This window comes from Bufo gargarizans, chromosome 5 (genome assembly GCF_014858855.1).
Source record: "Bufo gargarizans isolate SCDJY-AF-19 chromosome 5, ASM1485885v1, whole genome shotgun sequence".
NCBI lineage: Eukaryota > Metazoa > Chordata > Amphibia > Anura > Bufonidae > Bufo > Bufo gargarizans.
The window spans coordinates 460,065,968-460,090,302 of NC_058084.1; positions in this window are offsets into that span (position 1 = coordinate 460,065,968).

Below are 24,335 nucleotides of genomic sequence, written 5' to 3' on the forward strand. Positions count from 1 at the left end.
TCCTTTTAGCTTTGCTACATCTGTACATTATAATATCTTGATCTAAGAGAACAAGGGATCATAAGATCATGACAAACAGAATTTCCATTCCCATCATATCACTGATCATGAGAACTGCCACTCATAACCCCTGGAAAAATTACCAGCAAAAATGTTACTATGAGTTTACAATAATACTTCCTGTGGTTAGCACTGCTGCCTTGCAACGTTTGGGTCCTAGGTTTGAATCTGACCGAATTTGTACATCCCCGTGTTTGCGTATGTTTCCTCAGGGTACCTCAACACTGCGAAGACATACTGATGTCTCCCAACTTAGATTAGGAGCTCCTGTGGAGATAGCAAGCAATAATAATGTCTGTAAAGCGCTGCAGAGTATGTCAACACTATATAAGTGAATAAATAAAGTAACTATAATACTGCTCCCTACGTACAAGAATATGGCGGCTTTAATACTGCCTCTTGTGTAAAAGAATATATCTACTGTAATATTAATATCACACAAAAATAGGTACAAGACCAAAAAATACCATAATACAATGAACCTTATTGAAGATGCATATTAAAATAGAATTCAAGACACATAAAATACTGATAAAACAGAAAGACAGAGGATAAACCTCCTAAAAATATAAAAATAAACATAACAATGGAATCAATTGTATAGTAATACAGATAAGTGCCAAAGATAATATACCACAGGGCATAAATCCAAGCCCCAAAAAAGCAACAGCAAGGCTCACCCACCACACTACTATAATACTGCTCCTATGTACAATAATATAACTACTATAATACTGCCTCCTATGTATAAGAATATAACTACTATAATACTGCTCCTATGTACAAAATATAACTACTATAATACTGCTCCTATGTACAAGAATATAACTACTATAATACTGCTCCTATGTACAAGAATATAACTACTATAATACTGCCTCCTATGTATAAGAATATAACTACTATAATACTGCTCCTATGTACAAAAATATAACTACTATAATACTGCTCCTATGTACAAGAATATAACTACTATAATACTGCTCCTATGTACAAGAATATAACTACTATAATACTGCTCCTATGTACAAGAATATAACTACTATAATACTGCTCCTATGTACAAGAATATAACTACTATAATACTGCCTCCTATGTACAAGAATATAACTACTACAATAAGGCCTCCTATGTACAAGAATATAACTACTATTATACTGCCTCCTATGTACAAGAATATAACTACTATAATACTGCTCCTATGTACACGAATATAACTACTATAATACTGCTCCTATGTACAAGAATATAACTACTATAATACTGCTTCTATGTACAAGAATATAACTGCTATAATACTGATCCTATGTACAAGAATATAACTACTATAATACTGCTCCTATGTACAAGAATATAACTACTATAATACTGCCTTCTATGTACTGGAATATAACTACTATAATACTGCCCCTATGTACAAGAATATAACTGCGATGATACTGATCCTATATACAAGAATATAACTACTATAATACTGCCCCTATGTACAAGAATATAACTGCTATGATACCGATCCTATATACAAGAATATAACTACTATAATACTGCTCCTATGTACAAGAATATAACTACTATAATACTACCTCCTATGTACAAGAATATAACTACTATAATACTGCTCCTATGTGCAAGAATATAACTACTATAATACTGCTCCTATGTACAAGAATATAACTACTATAATACTGCCTCCTATGTACAAGAATATAACTACTATAATACTGCCTCCTATGTACAAGAATATAACTACTATAATACTGCTCCTATGTACAAGAATATACTACTATAATACTGCCTCCTATGTACAAGAATATAACTACTATAATACTGCTCCTATGTACAAGAATATAACTACTATAATACTACCTCCTATGTACAAAAATATAACTACTATAATACTGCTCCTATGTACAAGAATATAACTAGTAAAATCAGGCTTGGACTGGCCCACCGGGGAGACAGGGGATTCCTCGGTGGGCCCCCAGTCTCCTGCGCCCAGAGATAAGACGAAGTAGTAATTTTATATCAAGACACGGAGGCTCATATTGCATTCTCTCTCTTTACTGAATTCCATAGCAGCAAAGAAGAAAACCAAGGTAACATACAGAAACACCCCTAAGGGTAACCCCTCCCACCAACCAGTCTATAAATAGGCCCTCCTTAGTGTCATCTTCCTCTTTCTTTGCTGCTCCATGGCAGATAAGTGTTTTGTTTTCTCTGTCTTTAGCTTTATGTAGGGGTGTTTTCTCCACAGTATTATTGGTTTTCCTTTTTCCTTATTTAGGTTCCCCTTATGGATTTAATGTTTTAGGGTTCTCCTTATATTTATATATTTATATATATATATATATATATATACGTCTGTTTCCCCCCTTCTTTATTTCATCCGTTTCCTTACCCTCTGCCTTTTTATCTCTGTGGCCGCGCGCTGCCGTCCTTCCCTGCCTACACGCCTTTCGTCCGTTATTCTCCCTCACCTGCTTGTATGTGGTGGTGGTGGCGATCAGCGCCATTTCTCCCCTCATTGCCGCCGTCGGCATCGAGTTCTCCTCACTGCACCCGTGATCTTGCGAGACGAGATTTCGGGCGCCATCTTGTTCTCCTTCACTCGGGATTCCTGGGCGTTTACCTTAGGGCAGCGCTTCTGCACGCTACGTCCTCTCCCTGTGGACGCTGGAGGGGACGGGGGCGTGTCTCTCCTTTCCCCTCACCTCCCCTTTCTCTGCGGTGCTCGCGGTCGCCATTTTAGTGCGATTCCGGATCTTCTAGCTGCCGGTTCTGTCCTAGTCTTGCGCTCTTTTCCCCTCAGGAGTGACTAACTCCTTTCAGTGGCCTAATATGTCCCGCCCTACCGATAGCACCCCTTTAGTACCTGCCAGTTCTCAGGTGGCCATTCCTCTGGTGTCCCCCCCTGCTCACCCTGGGTCTGTTTCTGTGCCTGCTGTAGATGCCCAGACCCTGGCTCTGCAACAGTCTATCTCCCATGCCATTGCTTCTGCTATGGGGTCTATGTCCTCAATTTTATCTCAATCCATATCGCAGGCCCTTGGCCCTTTGGGCCCCCCCCCCCTGCACCCCTCCACCTGATGCTGTTGCCTCCAGAAATCCTACTAATGATAGCATAGTTCTATCAAAAGAGAGCGTGCTCAGCACACGCAAGAGAGCCTGACCACACCAGGCGGAAAAACCGCGGCCGTGGAAGTCAGCTCGCAATCAGCCCGAGCATAGTTCTAACTCCGATATGGAGTCCGATGAGGAGGCTTATCACCAAGGTGATTCGGATAATGATGTTGAGGGCGCTATGGTGGACCCTGAGATGGATGATAACGTCCCTTTGTCTCGCCCTTCTACTAGTATGGCCCCGGATGCCACCATGCTGGGCTCTGTCTCCCTTACGGACCCTACTGGGGAGCCCCTTTTTGACCCCAATAGTTTGCATCATCCCAGATCGGCAGAGTGGGTTCCTGCCCCGCATGTTGCCCATTATTTGGAGGCCAGAATTTGGACTCCCTTATGTAAGGAGACGCGTAATAAATTAAGGGCTGAATGCCCTCGCCCTCTGATTCCTAATAAGGTCTGTGAGACCCCTAATGTTGACTCTAAAATGGTCCAGTTTCTGGCCAAAACAGGGTTCAATCCCCGCAGAGGCTTAGATTCTGCTCTTCGGGCTTGCCAGGATAAACTCCTGGATATCGTAGGGCCCCTGGCTAAAATATTTGATATAGCTGAGTCTGCTAGAGCGGATAACACCCCCATAGACCCAGAGGAACTCTGTGGATGGGGTCAGCGTGCAATCTGTGTGGCGGGGAATGTAAATACTTCCCTCGCGATTGAGAGGAGAAAGGCTATCCTCATGAAAATAGAGCCGAAACTGGCTAACATGGCTTTAACTGAAGCCGGCAAGGACGCCCAAGGGCTCCATTTTGGCAACTCTTTTATAAAAGAGCTAGGGAAATTTGTGGGGGCCTCGGATAAGGCGCAGTCTTCTATGCGCAAAGTTTTTCACGGTAGGGTCTCTACCAGGGCCGGCAGTACTAGGGGCCGACTGTCTGGCCGTGCGCATTTTCAGACCCGTAACACAGGTCGAGGTCCCTTCAACCAGCGTCCAGCGTTTCAGGACCAGAGACAACAAGCCTCTTTCTTCCCGTCCAGAGGTGCTTTCAGAAGGTCCAGAGGTTTCAGAGCAGCTCCGGGTTCAAGACGTCCTTCTTTCTTGCCTTTGCATAAGGGGGCAGACTCCAACATTTTTTACATGCCTGGTCTCTCATTACGTCCGACCCGTGGGTCCTGGCTACGATCAGGGGGGTTTCAGATAGAACTGATAGACGCCCCGCTTTGTCTTCCTCCAAGCAGGGCGAGGAAGTTCTCGCCAGAGTCCGTCCGGCTCATAGATATAGAACTCTCATCCCTTCAGGAAAAAAGGGCTATAGAGAGAGCTCTGTTTTCCCGGGGCGGTGTCATCAGCGAGATTTTCCTGGTAGAAAAGAAGGGAGGACAGTTTCGTCCAGTGATAAACCTAAAGGCCCTAAACGGTTATGTTCGATACCGTCATTTCAAAATGGAGGGCATCCACCTTCTCAGGGACCTTCTGCTTCCGGGGGACTGGATGGTCAAGCTCGACCTGAAGGATGCTTACCTTACAGTGCCGGTCGCCGAGCAGTCCAGAGACCTGCTTCGTTTCCTTTGGAGGGAACAGGTCTGGCGTTTCACCTGCCTCCCGTTTGGCCTTTCCTCGGCTCCATCGTGTTTCACCAAACTCATGAAGCCGGTGGTTTCTTGGCTTCGCGGTCAGGGTGTCCGTCTGATAATTTACTTGAACGACATGCTAATCATGGCCCAGGACCCATCCATCCTTCTGGCTCACCTGCGTTTATCCATCTCCCTTCTATCCGGCCTAGAGTTCGTTATCAATCAAGAGAAATCCTGTCTTCTTCCGTCGAGATCTATGGAGTTCTTGGGATTCATGGTGGATTCCACTGCTCTCACTCTGCGCCTTCCCCTGGCCAAGGTCCGATCCATCCGCAAGGAGCTCCTTCACACCTTGCGGCTTCCCCGGGTTTCCCTTCGGCACCTAGCCCGGATAGTGGGTCTCCTGTCGTCCTCTATTCAAGCGATTTTTCCGGCCCCGCTTCATTACCGGGCACTTCAACGGCTCAAGATTGCTCATCGCAGGTGGCTGCCTCCTACGCGGACTCAGTAGTCCTGGATCAGGACACCAGAGACGAAACTGACTTAGTGGATTCACAATCTTGACGCGTGGAATGGCAAAGCCATCGTGGGACCCCAGCCAGATTTGGTTATAGAGTCGGACGCCAGCTTGCAGGGATGGGGTGCGCGCTGCAACGGCGTTTCCACCGGGGGTCCTTGGTCGACGTCAGAGGCGACGCTGCACATCAACGCCTTGGAGCTTTTAGCGGGCTCCTTCGCGATCCAGAGCTTCACCTGCGTCAAGGTCAGTGCTTGCATACGGCTCAGGATGGACAATGTGTAAGCCGTTTGCTATGTGAACACCATGGGCGGCACTCGTTCTGCAATGTTGACGCATCTGGCGAAGGAGTTCTGGTCCTTCTGTCTGGACAGGGGCTTCACGGTGGTGGCGGAGTATATTCTTCTCAATTACCACGCAGATTGGAATTCTTGGTACATCTCGGACTACAGCGACTGGAGATTGGATTCAACAGTGTTCTCTTCCATCGAATCCCTCTGGGGACCGTTTTCCTTAGACCTGTTTGCTTCGCGATGGAACGCCCAGTTGTCCAGATATTACAGTTGGAGGCCGGACCCTCGGTCGGAAGCAGTGGACGTGCTTCTTCAGGATTGGTCAGGCACCCTCTCCTATGCCTTCCCACCCTTCGCCTTGATTCCGCGGGTACTATCTCAGGTGGGTTGCCAAGCGGCAGAGATAGTTCTGGTGACTCCTTGCTGGCAGGCCTAGGTGTGATTTCCCCAGCTTCTGGAGCTCCTGGTCGAGGACCCTCGTCTTCTTCCATCCCTGACGAATCTCCTTCAAGGCCCAATGGATCAGCTCCACTCCCCCCTGATGGACAGCTCGCTGCGTCTTCTGGCGTGCAGAGTTTCAGGGGTCGCTGGGACGTCGCTGGAGTATCGGAGACAACTCGATTCCTTCTGGAGAGTGCGTGGGCCCCCGGTACCAGACGTGCCTACCGGGCAGCTTGGGGTTCTTGGACTCGTTGGTGCATGGAACAGAACCTGGATTCCATTTCGGCTCCTGTAGAGGATATTTTACAGTTTCTGTCCTCGCTCTTTGAGGACGGCAAGGCGTATCGTACTATTAATTTGTACAGGTCAGCTATTTCCTCCCATGATCAAGGTTTCTCCGGGTGCCCGGCGGGTCAGCATCCTTTGGTGCGCCTGTTGCTCAAAGTTTCTCGCCTCTCTCGGCCTCCTAGGCCTCGATTCTCTTCGTTGTGGGACGTTTCGTTAGTCATTGATTTCCTGTCTCATTGGCCTCTTAATTTGGATTTATCTCTTCGTCAACTTTCGCCTAAACTAGTCACCCTTTTTTGCCTGGTATCCTGTAAGCGGGTTTCTGATGTCCGTGCTTTGGACTTTGACGCGGTCTCCTTTACCCCGGATGGGGTAACTTTCAACATTTCCCGACGTACCAAGACCGCTATCAGGTCGGTTTCTTACCCTGCTTTTCCCGGATCTCCGGCGGTTTGTCCGGTGTCGTGTTTCAGGGAGTACCTTTTACGGACTTTATCCTTGCGATCCTCGGACTCTCCGCAGCTTTTTATTTCCTTTTCGTAGGCCTTTCGGACCGGTCACCAGTGTTACCCTGTCTCACTGGGTCAAATGGATTTTATCTCTTGCGGGTATTGATACCTCTGTCTTCCCAGCCCATTCGGTTCGGGGTGCTTCTGCCACGTCTATGGCGGTCTCGGGAGCCGGTCTCGAGGATATTTTGAAGTTGGCGGACTGGTCCAGAGCTTCTACGTTTAGGGATTTTTACTTCAGACCTAGTCCTCACTCTTTTTCGGCGGTTATTTCATAGCTTTAAACTTGCAACATGAGCCTCTGTGTCTTGATATAAAATTGTATGATTTTCCTAGTTTATGACGTACAGTCATGTGAAAAAATTAGGACACCCTTTGAAAGCATGTGGTTTTTTGTAACATTTTTAATAAAAGGTTATTTCATCTCCGTTTCAACAATACAGAGAGATTAAAGTAATCCGACTAAACAAAGAAAACTGAAGAAAAGTCTTTTCAAGATCTTCTGTAAATGTCATTCTACAAAAATGCCTATTCTAACTGAGGAAAAAGATAGGACACCCTCACATGTATTCCCTCTTAAATTGGCTCAGATCTCACACAGGTATATCACACCAGGTGCACATAATTAGTAGATCGTTACTCTGCATGTTGAATGAGGCTTGCCCTATTTAAACCTCAGACATTTAGTTTGGTGTGCTCCTGACTGTTGAAGTGAGAGTGAGCACCATGGTGAGAGCAAAAGAGCTGTCAGAGGACTTCAGAAAAAAGATTGTAGCAGCCTATGAGTCTGGGAAGGGATTTAAAAAGATCTCAAAAGATTTTGAAATCAGCCATTCCACTGTCCGGAAGATAGTCTACAAGTGGAGGGCTTTCAAAACAACTGCCAACATGCCCAGGACTGGTCGCCCCAGCAAGTTCACCCCAAGAGCAGACCGCAAGATGCTAAAAGAGGTCTCCAAAAACCCTAAAGTGTCATCTCGAGAACTACAGCAGGCTCTGGCTACTGTTGATGTAGAAGTACATGCCTCTACAATCAGAAAGAGACTGTACAAGTTTAACTTGCATGGGAGGTGTGCAAGGAGGAAACCTTTGCTTTCCAAGAGAAACATCGAGGCCAGACTGACATTTGCCAGAGATAAAGTTGACAAAGACCAGGACTTCTGGAATAATGTTCTTTGGACAGATGAGTCCAAAATTGAATTATTTGGACACAACAGCAGAGGACATGTTTGGCGTAAACCAAACACAGCATTCCAAGAAAAGAACCTCATACCAACTGTGAAGCATGGAGGTGGAAGTGTCATGGTTTGGGTCTGCTTTGCTGCAGCAGGACCTGGTCAGCTCACCATCATAGAATCCACGATGAATTCTACTGTGTATCAGAAGGTGCTTGAAGAACATGTGAGACCATCAGTTAGAAAATTAAAGCTGAAGCGGAACTGGACCATGCAACATGACAATGACCCAAAACATACTAGTAAATCAACCAAAGATTGGCTGAAAAAGAAGAAATGGAGAGTCCTGGAATGGCCAAGTCAAAGTCCAGATTTGAATCCCATTGAGATGCTGTGGGGTGACTTGAAAAGGGCTGTACGTGCAAGAAACCCCTCAAACATCTCACAGCTGAAAAAGTTCTGCATTGAGGAGTGGGGTAAAATTTCCTCAGACCGATGTCGAAGACTGGTAGATGGCTACAAGAACCGTCTCACTGCAGTTATTTCAGCCAAAGGAGGTAACACTCGCTATTAGGGGCAAGGGTGTCCTATCTTTTTCCTCAGTTAGAATAGGCATTTTTGTAGAATGACATTTACAGAAGATCTTGAAAAGACTTTTCTTCAGTTTTCTTTGTTTAGTCGGATTACTTTAATCTCTTTGTATTGTTGAAACGGAGATGAAATAACCTTTTATTAAAAATGTTACAAAAAACCACATGCTTTCAAAGGGTGTCCTAATTTTTTCACATGACTGTAAAGTCATGATTTTATGAAAGACACGGAGGCGAGTATTGCCCTCCCTATCCTCTCCCGGTTTGTGTGGGTTGTATATATTTCCGTGGAAGTGTATCTATTAATTCCTGTTGTTTGATTATCTTATTATGTCAGCTGTACCTTATCAGGTTTTGCTACTGTTATTATTTTATTGTTATGGGTCAATTTTTGCCATGCAATTACCACGTATTTTGTTCTCCTTTTTTTCCTTAGGTTGAGTTCCTTGGTTTCGGAGTGGTTCTTTTAATTCCTATGCCTGCACATTTCGTTGTTGGCGCTCCAGTTTGGATCAGCGTTATGCTCGTCTCCCGTTCAAGTTTCAACGGTTTGAAGAAGTTCCAGTGTCTCGTTTAGGGCCCGTTGGTTCTATGGTTTGACAAAGAAAGAGGAAGATGACACTAAGGAGGGCCTATTTATGGACTGGTTGGTGGGAGGGGTTACCCTTAGGGGTGTTTCTGTATGTTACCTTGGTTTTCTTCTTTGCTGCTATGGAATTCAGTAAAGAGAGAGAATGCAATATGAGCCTCCGTGTCTTTCATAAAATCATGACTTTACGTCATAAACTAGGAAAATCATACAATTTCTCTTGTTTCTCAGGAGAGATAAATATTGTAGCCACTAGGACTCCGTATCGCACAGTGATGTAGCCTCCTACTGGTGTAAATTGTTTAGGAGGCCCTGCAGTATCTTGTAAGCTTCCCGGGCTGCTGAATACGTGCTGTGTATAATGTGATGGAAAGGAGGCAATATGGACAATCACAATACATTAGTAAGTGCCTTGTATTAACTTTCTCTACATGATAAATGCCAATTGCTGAAGTGAGACAACCCCTTTAAGTGTGCTACACTTAATAGGGTTAGGCATAAGGCTACGTCTACACAACGACATTTGTCGCGCAACATTTTGTTGCACTAATGTCGCGCAACAATTTTTATAATGGCAGTCTATGGTGTTGCACTGCAACATGCTGCGACTGCGACGCAACAGTCGCAGAAGATCCATGCGGGATGGATTTTTCTGCGACTGTTGCGTTTCAGTCGCAGCATGTTGCAGTGTGACATCATAGACTGCCATTATAAAAATTGTCGCGCAACATTAGTGCAACAAAATGTTGCAGTGTAGTTGTGCCCTATCTGTCGCGCGACTTATTGTCGTCGTGTTGACGTAGCCTTAATGTCTTGGTGTGTGCATTGCGTTTTTCCTATGTGTGATTGGTGTGTGCTATATATGTTCTATGTATCAGTGGTGCAGTGGCGGATTATAATTGGGGCGTTTGGGTCTGTAGCCCCGGGCCCGGCATCGCTGGGGTCCCAATGCCGACCCAAATGCCCAAAAACTACGGCGGGGCACGGGAGCGAATAGTTCCCAGCCCCGCCGCCGTCCGCCTGAAGCCTATGCGGTAGTAAAATCCCGGCACAGGCGGGCGTGATGACGTCATCACGCCGCGCCTGTGCCCGGTCGCGGCACACTGACGTTTGGCTGCACCATCTACGAGTGAGCACCAACTGGGACACAGGTAAGTATTAGTTTTATTTATTTTTGTGTGCCAACTTTGGGGGACATTACTGAAGGGACAGTAGGGGGCAAACTACTACGTGGGGGCAAATTACTAGTGTGGGGGACAATTAATACTGTGGGGGCAAATTACTACGATGGGGGAATTAATACTGTGAGGGCAGTGTGGAGAAATTAATACTGTGGGGGGCAAATTACTTAATAAAGGGCAGTGTGGGGGCAAATTACTTAATGAAGGGCATTGTGGGGGCAAATTACTATATGGATGGCAGTGTCAGAGCAAATTTTTTAATGGGGGCAGTGTGGGGGGTTATTACTTGATGGGGCAGTGTGGGGGGCAAATTACTTTGTGGGGGGAATTACTACATGCGGCAGTGTGGGGGAAATTACTATATGGAGCAGTGTGGGGGAAATTACTATATGGAGCAGTGTGGGGCAAATTACTATATGGGGCAGTGTGGGGAAAATTACTATATGGAGCAGTGTGGGGGAAATTACTATATGGAGCAGTGTGGGGGAAATTACTATATGGAGCAGTGTGGGGAAAATTACTATATGGAGCAGTGTGGGGGAAATTACTATATGGAGCAGTGATGGGAAAATTACTATATTGGGGCAGTGTGGGGGAAATTACTATATGGAGCAGTGTGGGGAAAATTACTATATGGGGGCAGTGTGGGGGAAATTACTATATGGAGCAGTGTGGGGGAAATTACTATATGGGGGCAGTGTGGGGGAAATTACTGTATGGGGGCAGTGTGGGGAAAATTACTATATGGAGCAGTGTGGGGAAAATTACTATATGGAGCAGTGTGGGGAAAATTACTATATGGAGCAGTGGGGAAAATTACTATATGGAGCAGTGGGGAAAATTACTATATGGAGCAGTGTGGGGAAAATTACTATATGGAGCAGTGTGGGGGAAATTACTATATGGAGCAGTGTAGGGGAAATTACTATATGGAGCAGTGTGGGGGGAATTACTATATGGAGTAGTGTGGGGGGAATTACTATATGGAGCAGTGTAGGGGAAATTACTATATGGGGCAGTGGGGGGGAATTACTATATGGGGCAGTGAGGGGGGAATTACTATATGGGGCAGTGTGGGGGAAATTACTATATGGAGCAGTGTAGGGGAAATTACTATATGGAGCAGTGTGGGGGAAATTACTATATGGGGCAGTGTGGAGGAAATTACTATATGGGGCAGTGTGAGGAAAATTACTATATGGGGCAGTGTGGGGGAAATTACTATATGGGGCAGTGGGGGGGGGAATTACTATATGGGGCAGTGGGGGGGAAATTACTATATGGAGTAGTGTGGGGGAAATTACTATATGGGGCAGTGGGGGGGAATTACTATATGGGGCAGTGAGGGGGGAATTACTATATGGGGCAGTGTGGGGGAAATTACTGTGTGGGGGAAATTACTGTGTGGGGGAAATTACTGTGTGGGAGCAGTGTGGGGGCAGTGTGGGGGAAATTACTGTGTGGGGGCAGTGTGGGGGAAATTACTGTGTGGGGGCAGTGTGGAGGAAATTACTGTGTGGGGGCAGTGTGGGGGAAATTACTGTGTGGGAGCAGTGTGGGGGCAGTGTGGGGGAAATTACTGTGTGGGGGCAGTGTGGGGGAAATTACTGTGTGGGGGCAGTGTGGGGGAAATTACTGTGTGGGGGCAGTGTGGGGGAAATTACTGTGTGGGGGAAATTACTGTGTGGGGGCAGTGTGGGGGAAATTACTGTGTGGGGGCAGTGTGGGGGAAATTACTGTGTGGGGGCAGTGTGGGGGAAATTACTGTGTGGGGGCAGTGTGGGGGAAATTACTGTGTGGGAGCAGTGTGGGGGCAGTGTGGGGGAAATTACTGTGTGGGGGTCAGTGTGGGGGAAATTACTGTGTGGGGGCAGTGTGGGGGAAATTACTGTGTGGGGGCAGTGTGGTGGAAATTACTATATGGGAGCAGTGTGGGGGAAATTACTGTGTGGGGGCAGTGGGGGGGGGGAAATTACGGTCTGGGTCAAACGGAGGAGAAGAGGAAAGAGAAGTTCTACATGACAGGAGAAGTCACTGGATGTAACAGGTATGTGGCGCTGCATTCCCCTATATGTAGTGTTAGTTCACTACTGTGACCTGCGTCTCATCTTCTCCTCCAAGTCTTTTTTTATCATAATCGTATGTATTTTAAATTTGGCAACTAAAATTTTAATTTGTCACCTGCAGTCCTATGTAACAGCCCAGATAACAGTGATAACTTTCTGTGTCCCATGATGGGGGACTACTGCTGGTTTTTGCAACGGGAAAATATGACCATTCGCAAAAGCAGATGCCTGAAGCATTTTAGCAGTACTGGGCCTTGCTCAAGTAAGACTTTCAAACTGAAAAATTAGACTTTTTGAAATTTTATTTTTCCATTACATTTTCATACACTGTTTACTACGCAAACTTTGATGCAGATCAGGTAATTGTTGGAGTAAAACTCGTTCTGTACAAAATTATTCAATGCTATTCAATGCTTTCCAAGTGCTTAATTCATTTAGGCATACTTATGCGTAGCAAAATTTTGTGACGTGTTACAACAATTCTGACTTCGGATTTGTAATCCACACACTCGATTTAGTAAAAGACAAATGGTTTTTGCCCGGTAGCAGACGAACCTTTTTTTTGCTGTGTGGTGTAATAGGACATGTTCTATCATTTTGCAGAACGGCCATGCGGACATGCAGACACGGAATGCACACAGTAATTTTTTATTTTTTTTTTGCGGCCCCATTGAAGAGAAGTGAACGGTACAGACATGGAAAAAAATAAGTTAGTGTGCAGAGGCCCTAAGTACCCCAGTCCAACACTGAGAATAATACTGCCTCCTATGTACAAGAATATAACTAGGGATGAGCGAATCGACTTCAGATGAAACATCCTAAGTCGATTCACATAAAACTCTGTTTGAATACTGTTCGGAGCGAGTGCTCCGTATAGTATTAGAATGTATTGGCTAGCCTAAAAAATGTATTTCTACTGTTAAAAACCTTTTGCCGAACTCGGGTTCGGTTCCAAGTGGTACATTGGAACCGAACCCAAGTTCGTCAAAAGGTTTTTAACAGTAGAAATAAATTTTTGAAGTTTTTACCAAAAGTCTCGCGAGACTTTGCGAAGTAATAACTTCGGCTCATCTGTATATTCTAATACTGTACGGAGTGCTCGCTCTGTACAGTATTCAAACAAAGTTTTATGCTAATGAAACATCCGAAGTCGATTCGCTCATCCCTAAATATAATACTGCTCCTATGTACAAGAATATAACTTCTATAATACTGCTCCTATGTACAAGAATATAACTACTATAATACTGCTCCTATGTACAAGAATATAACTACTATAATACTGCCCCTATGTACAAGAATATAACTACTATAATACTGCTCCTATGTACAAGAATATAACTACTATAATACTGCCTCCTATGTATAAGAATATAACTACTATAATACTGCCTCCTATATACAAGAATATAAGTACTATAATACTGCTCCTATGTATAAGAATATAACTACTATAATACTTCTCCTATATATAAGAATATAACTACTATAATACTGCCTCTTATATACAAGAATATAACTACTATAATGCTGCTCCTATGTACAAGAATATAACTACTATAATACTGCTCCTATGTACAAGAATATAACTACTATAATACTTCTCCTATATATAAGAATATAACTACTATAATACTGCCTCTTATATACAAGAATATAACTACTATAATACTGCTCCTATGTACAAGAATATAGCTACTATAATACTGCTCCTATGTACAAGAATATAACTTCTATAATACTGCTCCTATGTACAAGAATATAACTACTATAATACTGCACCTATGTACAAGAATATAACTTCTATAATACTGCTCCTATGTACAAGAATATAACTACTATAATACTGCTCCTATGTACAAGAATATAACTACTATAATACTGCTCCTATGTACAAGAATATAACTACTATAATACTGCTCCTATGTACAAGAGTATAACTACTATAATACTGCTCCTATGTACAAGAATATAACTACTATAATACTGCACCTATGTACAAGAATATAACTACTATAATACTGCTCCTATGTACAAGAATATAACTACTATAATACTGCTCCTATGTACAAGAATATAACTACTATAATACTGCCCCTATGTACAAGAATATAACTACTATAATACTGCCCCTATGTACAAGAATATAACTACTATAATGATGCAATCACCATCCATCATGGCAGCGAAGAACTAGCAGCTATTGTGTGGCAGAATTTATAAGTCGTATTCTAGTCTTTACAGGTAACACACCATACTAGACCATTCATTGTGGTCCTGCAGTCTGAAGCTGCACCACTAGGTGGCGACATTACCCTTTACAACTGCACTGTCCAGTCACCAAGCATTAATCAGATACAAGCGCTGTCAGCCTTGCTCCTGGGTAAACAATGCGATTACCCATCAGGCAGTAGGATTGCAGGAAGGTAAATGTAGAAGAAACATAACCAGTGTCTCTCTCCTACAGATTTAACCTCGTATTTGTCCCGTCTCCCAGTGGTTGCTCTGTAGACATGTTGCGATCTTCAGGATTTATTCTCATCGCTTTGTCCTTATAATATCTCTGGATAATTTTCGGTTCTTCACTACATGACTTACATTACAGGACCCTCGTTAATTTGAGTATTGCAAGGTTCATGTTGGGAATTTTCCTGTCTGTTACGGAGAAGCGGTAATATGCGCCATTGAGATGTAGAACACGAAGTGGAGCGCAACAAAGATCACATCATCCATAACCACCTCCCGACCGCCTAACGCGCCGATGCGTCCGGGAGGTGGTTGATTTACTCCTCCTGGACGCATCGGCGCGTCATCTCGCGATACCCGAGATTTCCTGTGAACGCGCGCACACAGGCGCGCGCGCTCACAGGAACAGAAGGTAAGCGAGTGGATCTCCAGCCTGCCAGCGGCGATCGCTCGCTGGCAGGCTGGAGATGTGATTTTTATTTAACCCCTAACAGGTATATTAGACGCTGTTTTGATAACAGCGTCTAATATACCTGCTACCTGGTCCTCTGGTGGTCCCTTTTGTTAGGATCGACCACCAAAGGACACAGGCAGCTCAGTAAAGTCGCACCAAACACCACACTACACTACACTACACCCCCCCCCCCCCGTCACTTATTAACCCCTTATAAACCCCTGATCACCCATGGTCACCCCATATAAACTCCCTGTTCACCCCCCCTGTCATTGATCACCCCCCTGTCATTGATCACCCCCCTGTCAGGCTCCGTTCAGACGTCCGTATGATTTTTACGGATCCACAGATACATGGATCGGATCCGCAAAACACATACGGACGTCTGAATGGAGCCTTACAGGGGGGTGATCAATGACAGGCGGGTGATCACCCATATAGATTCCCTGATCACCCCCTGTCATTGATCACCCCCCTGTAAGGCTCCATTCAGACGTCCGTATGATTTTTACGGATCCATGGATACATGGATCGGATCCGCAAAACACATGCGGACGTCTGAATGGAGCCTTACAGGGGGGTGATCAATGACAGGGGGGTGATCACCCATATACACTCCCTGATCACCCCCCTGTAAGGCTCCATTCAGACGTCCGCATGTGTTTTGCGGATCCGATCCATGTATCCATGGATCTGTAAAAATCATGCGGACGTCTGAATGGAGCCTTACAGGGGGGTGATCAATGATGGAGGTGATCAGGGAGTCTATACGGGTGATCACCCCCCTGTCATTGATCACCCCCCCTGTAAGGCTCCATTCAGACATTTTTTTGGCCCAAGTTAGCGAAAATATATATTTTTTTGTTTGTTTTTCTTACAAAGTCTCATATTCCACTAACTTGTGTCAAAAAATAAAATCTGACATGAACTCACCATACCCCTCACGGAATCCAAATGCGTAAACATTTTTAGACATTTATATTCCAGACTTCTTCTCACGCTTTAGGGCCCCTAAAAAGCCAGGGCAGTATAAATACCCCACATGTGACCCCATTTCGGAAAGAAGACACCCCAAGGTATTCGCTGAGGGGCATATTGAGTCCATGAAAGATTGAAATTTTTGTCCTAAGTTAGCGGAAAGTGAGACTTTGTGAGAAAAAAAAAAAAAAAAAACAATTTCCGCTAACTTATGCAAAAAATAAAAAATTCTATGAACTCGCCAGGCCCCTCATTGAATACCTTGGGGTGTCTTCTTTCCAAAGTGGGGTCACATGTGGGGTATTTATACTGCCCTGGCTTTTTAGGGGCCCTAAAGTGTGAGAAGAAGTCTGGGATCCAAATGTCTAAAAATGCCCTCCTAAAAGGAATTTGGGCACCTTTGCGCATCTAGGCTGCAGAAAAGTGTCACACATCTGGTATCGCCGTACTCAGGAGAAGCTGGGGAATGTGTTTTGGGGTGTCATTTTACATATACCCATGCTGGGTGAGAAAAATATCTTGGTCAAATGCCAACTTTGTATAAAAAAATGGGAAAAGTTGTCTTTTGCCAAGATATTTCTCTCACCCAGCATGGATATATGTAAAATGACACCCCAAAACACATTCCCCAACTTCTCCTGAGTACGGCGATACCAGATGTGTCACACTTTTTTGCAGCCAAGGTGGGCAAAGGGGCACATATTCCAAAGTGCACCTTTCGGATTTTGCAGGCCATTTTTTACACATTTTGATTGCAAACTACTTCTCACACATTTGGGCCCCTAAATTGCCAGGGCAGAAAAACTACGCCACAAGTGACCCCATTTTGGAAAGAAGACACCCCAAGGTATTCCGTGAGGGGCACGGCGAGTTCCTAGAATTTTTTATTTTTTGTCGCAAGTTAGTGGAATATGAGACTTTGTAAGAAAAAAAATAAAATAAAAATCATCATTTTCCGCTAACTTGTGACAAAAAATAAAAAGTTCTATGAACTCACTATGCCCATCAGCGAATACCTTAGGGTGCCTACTTTCCGAAATGGGGTCATTTGTGGGGTTTTTCTACTGTCTGGGCATTGTAGAACCTCAGGAAACATGACAGGTGCTCAGAAAGTCAGAGCTGCTTCAAAAAGCGGAAATTCACATTTTTGTACCATAGTTTGTAAACGCTATAACTTTTACCCAAACCATTTTTTTTTTGCCCAAACATTTTTTTTAATCAAAGACATGTAGAACTATAAATTTAGCGAAAAATGTATATATGGATGTCGTTTTTTTTTGCAAAATTTTACAGCTGAAAGTGAAAAATGTCATTTTTTTGCAAAAAAATCGTTACATTTTGATTAATAACAAAAAAAAGTAAAAATGTCAGCAGCAATGAAATACCACCAAATGAAAGCTCCATTAGTGAGAAGAAAAGGAGGTAAAATTCATTTGGGTGGTAAGTTGCATGACCGAGCGATAAACGGTGAAAGTAGTGTAGTGCAGAAGTGTAAAAAGTGCTCTGGTCATGAAGGGGGTTTCACCTAGCGGGGCTGAAGTGGTTAATAATGTACAACTTCATCCAGGAGGATTATTTATTATTTAAAGGGACACTAACTTCAAACTGTTTCTCTGCATAATAATGGACCTTTTCCATAGGCCGATGTTATAGACCAATATCAGGAGCAGACTGAACCTCCCTGATCATATGAGGAGGTGAGAGCTGCGTTTACATGCAGCAGTCATCTCCCATGTATGAGGACGAGCGATCACCCATACACATTCATTGTTCCTTGGCAGCAGACCTCTTTTTACACGGGTGATATGATGCCCAGAAATAATGATTTTTTTGTGTCAGCCAAAAGACACAATTGCGACGCATTTGCCCGTTCATCCACTGATCACTGGCACCTTTACAAGGGGCAATTATCGGGAATGCTCATCTCCGATAATTGACCCAATAATCAATGACCTGCCTCCCCCCAGCTTTTCTCTTGGCTTAATAGTGCATATAACTCAGCATACTCTAATGCAACTGACTGGAAGCTACATCAAGCCTGTTCACTTTGCACAATGCCAGTGTTTCCAGCCTTTTTCTTTGTAATGTGGTTGGTGAGTGGTACCAGGTACCAGGCCTGTTCCTGAGGTCTAATGTAACTGTACATACGTACTACACACTGAAGACCTTTAGTAGGGGCCAAGAAGGTAGAAAACATCTAGCCATGTAACAAACAGCCCTAGGTCAATTGAGGACATCAGGGTACAAAGTGTCGTACTACCGCCATATTTCTTTGTATCATATGGGCGGTGGCTAGATACCATGTTGGGAACTGGTCAGTTTCGAGCTGGCTTATTTGTTCATGTCTTTTGTGACTGTTACTTATTTTAGTAAACTTTTTACGCACCTTATCCATGTTAAGCCTATTTATTCCCGGATCTCAGAATTTACGGTAAAACAGCCAGGTGTAAAGCCACTGTCATTGAATTCTGGAGAAAATAATTTGGGAGGAATAAATACTCTACCATCTAGTAGTCTGACAAATCTTGGTTTTATTGGATGACTGAAGAACAGTTCCTGCCCGTCCCTTTTTCCTCCACACTTGTCATTCCATTCAATACCAGGACATGTGTGTCAGTTAGGGGCATCTCCTGATCTACTTCCCAACCTACAAGCATGGCTACAGTGGCATCTAACCTAGCAGTTCGTCCACTTTTTTACCCTTACAGGTCACTAGTGAATGCGTCCTAAATGCAGGACTGACATTAGATAATAATGGCCAGTTTCACCCAGGGGCGGATTGGCCATAGACTCTACAGGAAAATTTCCCGGTGGGCCGATGCCTAGGAAGGCCACCAAAGCCCTCCTCGGGGCTGCCAGTTGGGTACATAATGATCTGATTCTCTCCTACGCACATGGCCAGCAGCCGCAGGTGTCCTCCTGAATTCAACTGTATCTTTGTCCTCAGGACAGTGATACAGTTGAATACTGTGCAGCAGTTAGCAGTATTTTGTGCTGCACTTTGGTATTTGGTTCAGCTGGGGCAGTATACTGCTCTGCACTATAGTATTGCTGGCCCTGCCTAAGTATGTTGCCTTGCCTTCTGTCAGTTGGGACCTACCTACAAGATGGGGCCACTTGTATGTTTTTTTTTCCAGGGCCACTTTTAGTTCCTAATCCGCCCCTGGTACCACCACACCCAGGAGTGCCAGAAACTAGTTTAGGGAGATGTCATTCAAAAGGAAGGTCCTGGCAGTGCTCTACCTAAATACTTCTTAATATGTCTGGTGAAAACATCAGAGCTCAAAGCTTCAAAAAAGGTCCAAAAACAATTTTATGTACGCAAACATTTACACACTTTTATTATGTAATTGTTATTTTTTTGTGTTTAGAACGTCTTTAAAGGGTTTTTATCTCCACTTTTATCAATCCCAATTAGAAGGAGAATTAAAAATAAGCTAAGGGTGTCCTACTGCTGGACCACTGGTGATCAGCTGCAATCTGTATCAGAACCTGGCAGCAAGCAATGTCTTCTCCTGCAGCGCCACCATGGGGAAGATGAAAGCATTACATAGCTCCTGAAATTAGTGGGCTGCCTGTGTAATGCCGGGGCAGGTTGGGTCCTCCAGCTCTTTAAATAATATGGAGATTCTGAATGTAAGACCTTACCCCTATAGTAATTCCCCAACATGGTATCAAAAATGGGTTTCTAAACTGGACATCCCCTTTTAATCATGCGGCCAGTGTAATGTTAATATTATATCCTCGTTCAACCTCATTTCTCTGCTTTTCTATGGAGTCTTCATGCTACCCCTCGCTGGAGACTCCTGTGAGGTGTGTCTGTACAGGACCCAGATCACCGCGCTGCCAGGTCTTGCAGTCGAGGATCTCTCGCAGTGACAAGCGGCGGGATCTCCGCTCACGTCGCTCTGGGACGACTTATGTCAATTTTATTGGACAAGCAGTTAAAATACGAAACTTGACAGCACATGTAAAACAGATGTCTGCAAAACACAGCAGCGAGCCTCAGCCCTTCCCAAACCTTATCCCTGATCCCCCGTCATGTTCAGATCACCTCTCACCCTTAAGCTGTTTTATGGTTATCTCTGTTTCTGGGAAAGCAGAGTGACCACCATCTTATCACTGCAGGTACCACATGGGTAGTCACCCCGGGGGCATTCAGTTTATAGTTAAAGGACCCTTCTAACAAGTAGGGATTGCCAAAACAGAGAACCCTATTAAGCACCACGACCGGTACTGATCGCAGTGCTGAAAGTCCAGAAAGTACTGTAGTGGTCGACTAATCCAGTCGGTAAAAAAGGTTGACTAATCCAGTTTTCTTGTCCGGCCTACAATGCCAACAAGGAAAAGAAAAACTTCACCAGCATTAAAAAAAAAACAATTCTTTATTGGTACAAGTACATTGATACCATGTATCAACCCACACATGGAGAGAGTTTTCTTTGTCACTCCCCATCATCCCTGATTGGGCTGATGGTTTAATACGGACTGTACTGGGCCTAAGAAGCTTCCCTTTTCTCTTATACAGTATATTATAAAACTTGCTGCCGGTAGCCACCACTAGGGGGAGCCCAGTGCATAGGAATGTATACAGATGCCAATAAAAAAAACTCTTTGCACTGAGCTCCCCCTAGTGGTGAATGAAGGAAAATGCAGTGGATTTATGTCGGAAACAGGAAAAGGCGTTCAGTGCTGGTCCCCTTCTACACACAAACCCCGGCCATAATAGTCATGTGGTCTGACTCCATGGTGAGCACATCACAGCTGTTCAGTTTGAAATCTGCTATATATATACATCAAAGATAAACTATACAGATACAGGACGTATCAGCTGTAATCTGTGAAGAAAACTGGAACTAAATGTTTAATCCTGTGGGTTTGGGGTGGCAGCCAATGGCTGGCGGGGATGGGGATGAGCCTCCCTAGCATCGCAGGTGACGCTAGGGAGGCTCGTCCCCCGTCACCGCCTGCCATTGGTTTTCATCTGTGCACGAGGAGAAGCAGCAGCGGCGGTGTGGGGACCTGGGTGAGTATATTCAGACTGGGGGGCCCGGCATATGGGGGGGGCTTTTTTGGGGGATTGGATAAACCCTTTTAAAGGGGTTATGCTATGATTGATGTAAAAATGAAAATCAGACATCATATAGTACATGACAATCTCTTTCTAGCAACAGCCATGTACCTCAATGCTAGATTCTCTTCAGGTTGGCGGCTCAGGGGGCATGTCCTTTCTGCTGTAGCTCTTTCCCTTAAACGGCTACAACTTCTAACAGTTTTTTTTCCCCCCTCCTCTGGATCAACTTGCAGGATAACAGGCCGAACTGCATGGACAGATGTCTTTTTTCAACCTTATAAACTATGTTACTAAATGTTGGCTGGTGACAGTTGAAGATTGAACCTGAGCGCGTGCGACCACCTCAGTGAGGTGGACAAGTAATAAGAAAGAAAAAAAAAACAGCAGGTGGCGCTATACAGATACATTTTATTGAATAGCTCAATGGCTGCACTGAATTTGAAATTACATGCAATTACAAAAGTGTTCACATCCAGTAGCTGGTTTGAAAAATGTAGATTTTTTTTTTGTGGCACAACCACTTTAAAGGGAATGTGCTCAAGTGTCATGTTTCTGGAGACCCGTACGGAACCCAGACGCTGATGTTGTAAATGATAAATGATGATTCCATCTTCCCTGGGGTTGGTGAAGCTCCTGGGTTCAGTCGTGAGGATCCTGGGGCAATACTGAGTGTTCTGTGACAGCCGCTGTACAGTCAGTACCATACCACTGTGCGGACTACAACAAAATGGCGCTGCACAGTTGTAAGGAAATGATGCAGCTTCCCTCCGCTTGCTGTTCAGTCACGTCGGGAGGGCAGGCATAATGTCAGCACTAGACAGGTAGACTCAGGCCAAATTTACAGTAAATTGCTTGGGTTTCCCCTTTTTCACGTTAGCTCCCTCTGCTGGCCAATACTGGGAAGAATGGAGAATTGCATGATTTTCCTATTTTATGATGTAAAGTCATGATTTTATGAAAGACACGGAGGCGAGTATTGCCTAACCCTTTCTTTACTGAACCACACAGCAGCAAAGAAAAAACAAGAACATAACCACCAATGGGCTGATAGCCCCGCCTCCTTAGTCCCAAATAAAGGAAGCTCCAGCCAAGCATATCTTCCTCTTTCTTTGTCGACTTCACACCCTCAGGGAAACGCAACGAAACTCCATCCGAAGAAAACTAATGAACTGGAACTAGCCATCGCAACTTGAACCAAAACGAAGCTGAAAACGACAGCGAAGCACTGTCAGCCAACGAAGGTGATCAACCTCTCATCTGACGTTCTCCAGGTTCATCCTATGAGGAGAAAAATAAATAGATAACAGTAGGGAGAACAAACGCAACCAAGGCGTCTTCAAAACAACATTGGAACAGATAATCAAGTGCAATATAAATACATACACATATCATAATATTGACTAAAACCATCGTCAACGCAGGGAGGGAGAAAGAAGGGTGGGTCAATACTCGCCCTCGTTTCTTTCATAAAATCATGACTTTACGTCATAAAATAGGAAAATCATGCAATTTTATTTCAAGACACGGGGGCTCATATTGCTAGTTTAAAGCCGGTTGACAATAGAGGCGAACACGTGCGGATCCGGCCTAAAATAAAATTCTCTAAATGTGGATGCCCGTGACCAATCTGCCAGCTTCATGACATCCTCCAGGCGTGCTCCCGACATAGTCAAGGACGTGGCTGAGGCCCCCCGAACTGAATGTGCCGTAAAGTTCGCAGTGTCTATACCAGACAGGGATAGAATCCATTTCACCCACCGAGCCAGAGTGACCGTGGTAACTGGGGTGAAAGGTCTCCGGAAGGAAACAAATAACTGTGAAGAGGATGAGGACAGAGTCCTGGATTCGTATTCCCTCAAACATGCGACAGGGCAAAGTGCCAAAGATGAAGGAAAACTAGGATAGGAGACTGACCTGATATTGGTCTTAGTACGTCTAGAGATGTTAAAGGTCACCCCCTCCGGAGTGAAAGAACGGGCGTCATAATCCAAAGCCCGGACATCTGAAACTCTCTTACATGAAATAAGACAAAAGAGGGTGACCAACTTGGCAGACAACTGTCGAGGTGATAAGTCCTCATTAGCCGGCCAACCCGAAAGGAAGGCCAACACCGGTAAGGAAATGATGCAGCTTCCCTCCGCTTGCTGTTCAGTCACGTCGGGAGGGCAGGCATAATTCAGCACTAGACAGGTAGACTCAGGCCAAATTTACAGTAAATTGCTTGGGTTTCCCCTTTTTCACGTTAGCTCCCTCTGCTGGCCAATACTGGGAAGAATGGAAAATTGCATGATTTTCCTATTTTATGACGTAAAGTCATGATTTTATGAAAGACACGGAGGTGAGTATTGCTTAACCCCTTCTTTACTGAACCACACAGCAGCAAAGAAAAAACAAGAACATAACCACCAATGGGCTGACAGCCCCGCCTCCTTAGTCCCATATAAAGGAAGCTCCATCCAAGCATATCTTCCTCTTTCTTTGTCGACTTCACACCCTCAAGGAAACGCAATGAAATTCCACGTGCTTTCCAAAAGGAATCTAGCTGTCTCCGAAACCTCTTGGGATTGCCAGGATTCCCTGATACTCTGCACGCCAGCAGACGCAAGGAGCCCTCCAAAAGCAAAGGATGCGGCTGGTTCATCGAACCTACCAGCAGAGTCGGTTGGCTGGGAAGCAAGAGGAGTTTGTCCACCAGCAGTTCCAGCAGTTGTGGGTACGAAGACTGGGTCCCCCAACAGGGAAGTATTAGAACAAGCTCGGTGGCCAAGACCCGAGGAATCAGGGAAAACGGTGGGAAGGCGTACATCAAGTCGTCCGACCAAGGCTGAAGAAAGGCGTCCACCGCCTCCGCGGCAGGATCTGTTCTCCAGCTGAAATACCTGGGAAGTTGGGCATTCCAACGAGACACAAAGAGGTCGAAAGAAAACAGACCCCAACGCGATGAGATGGTGGAGAAAACCTCCAC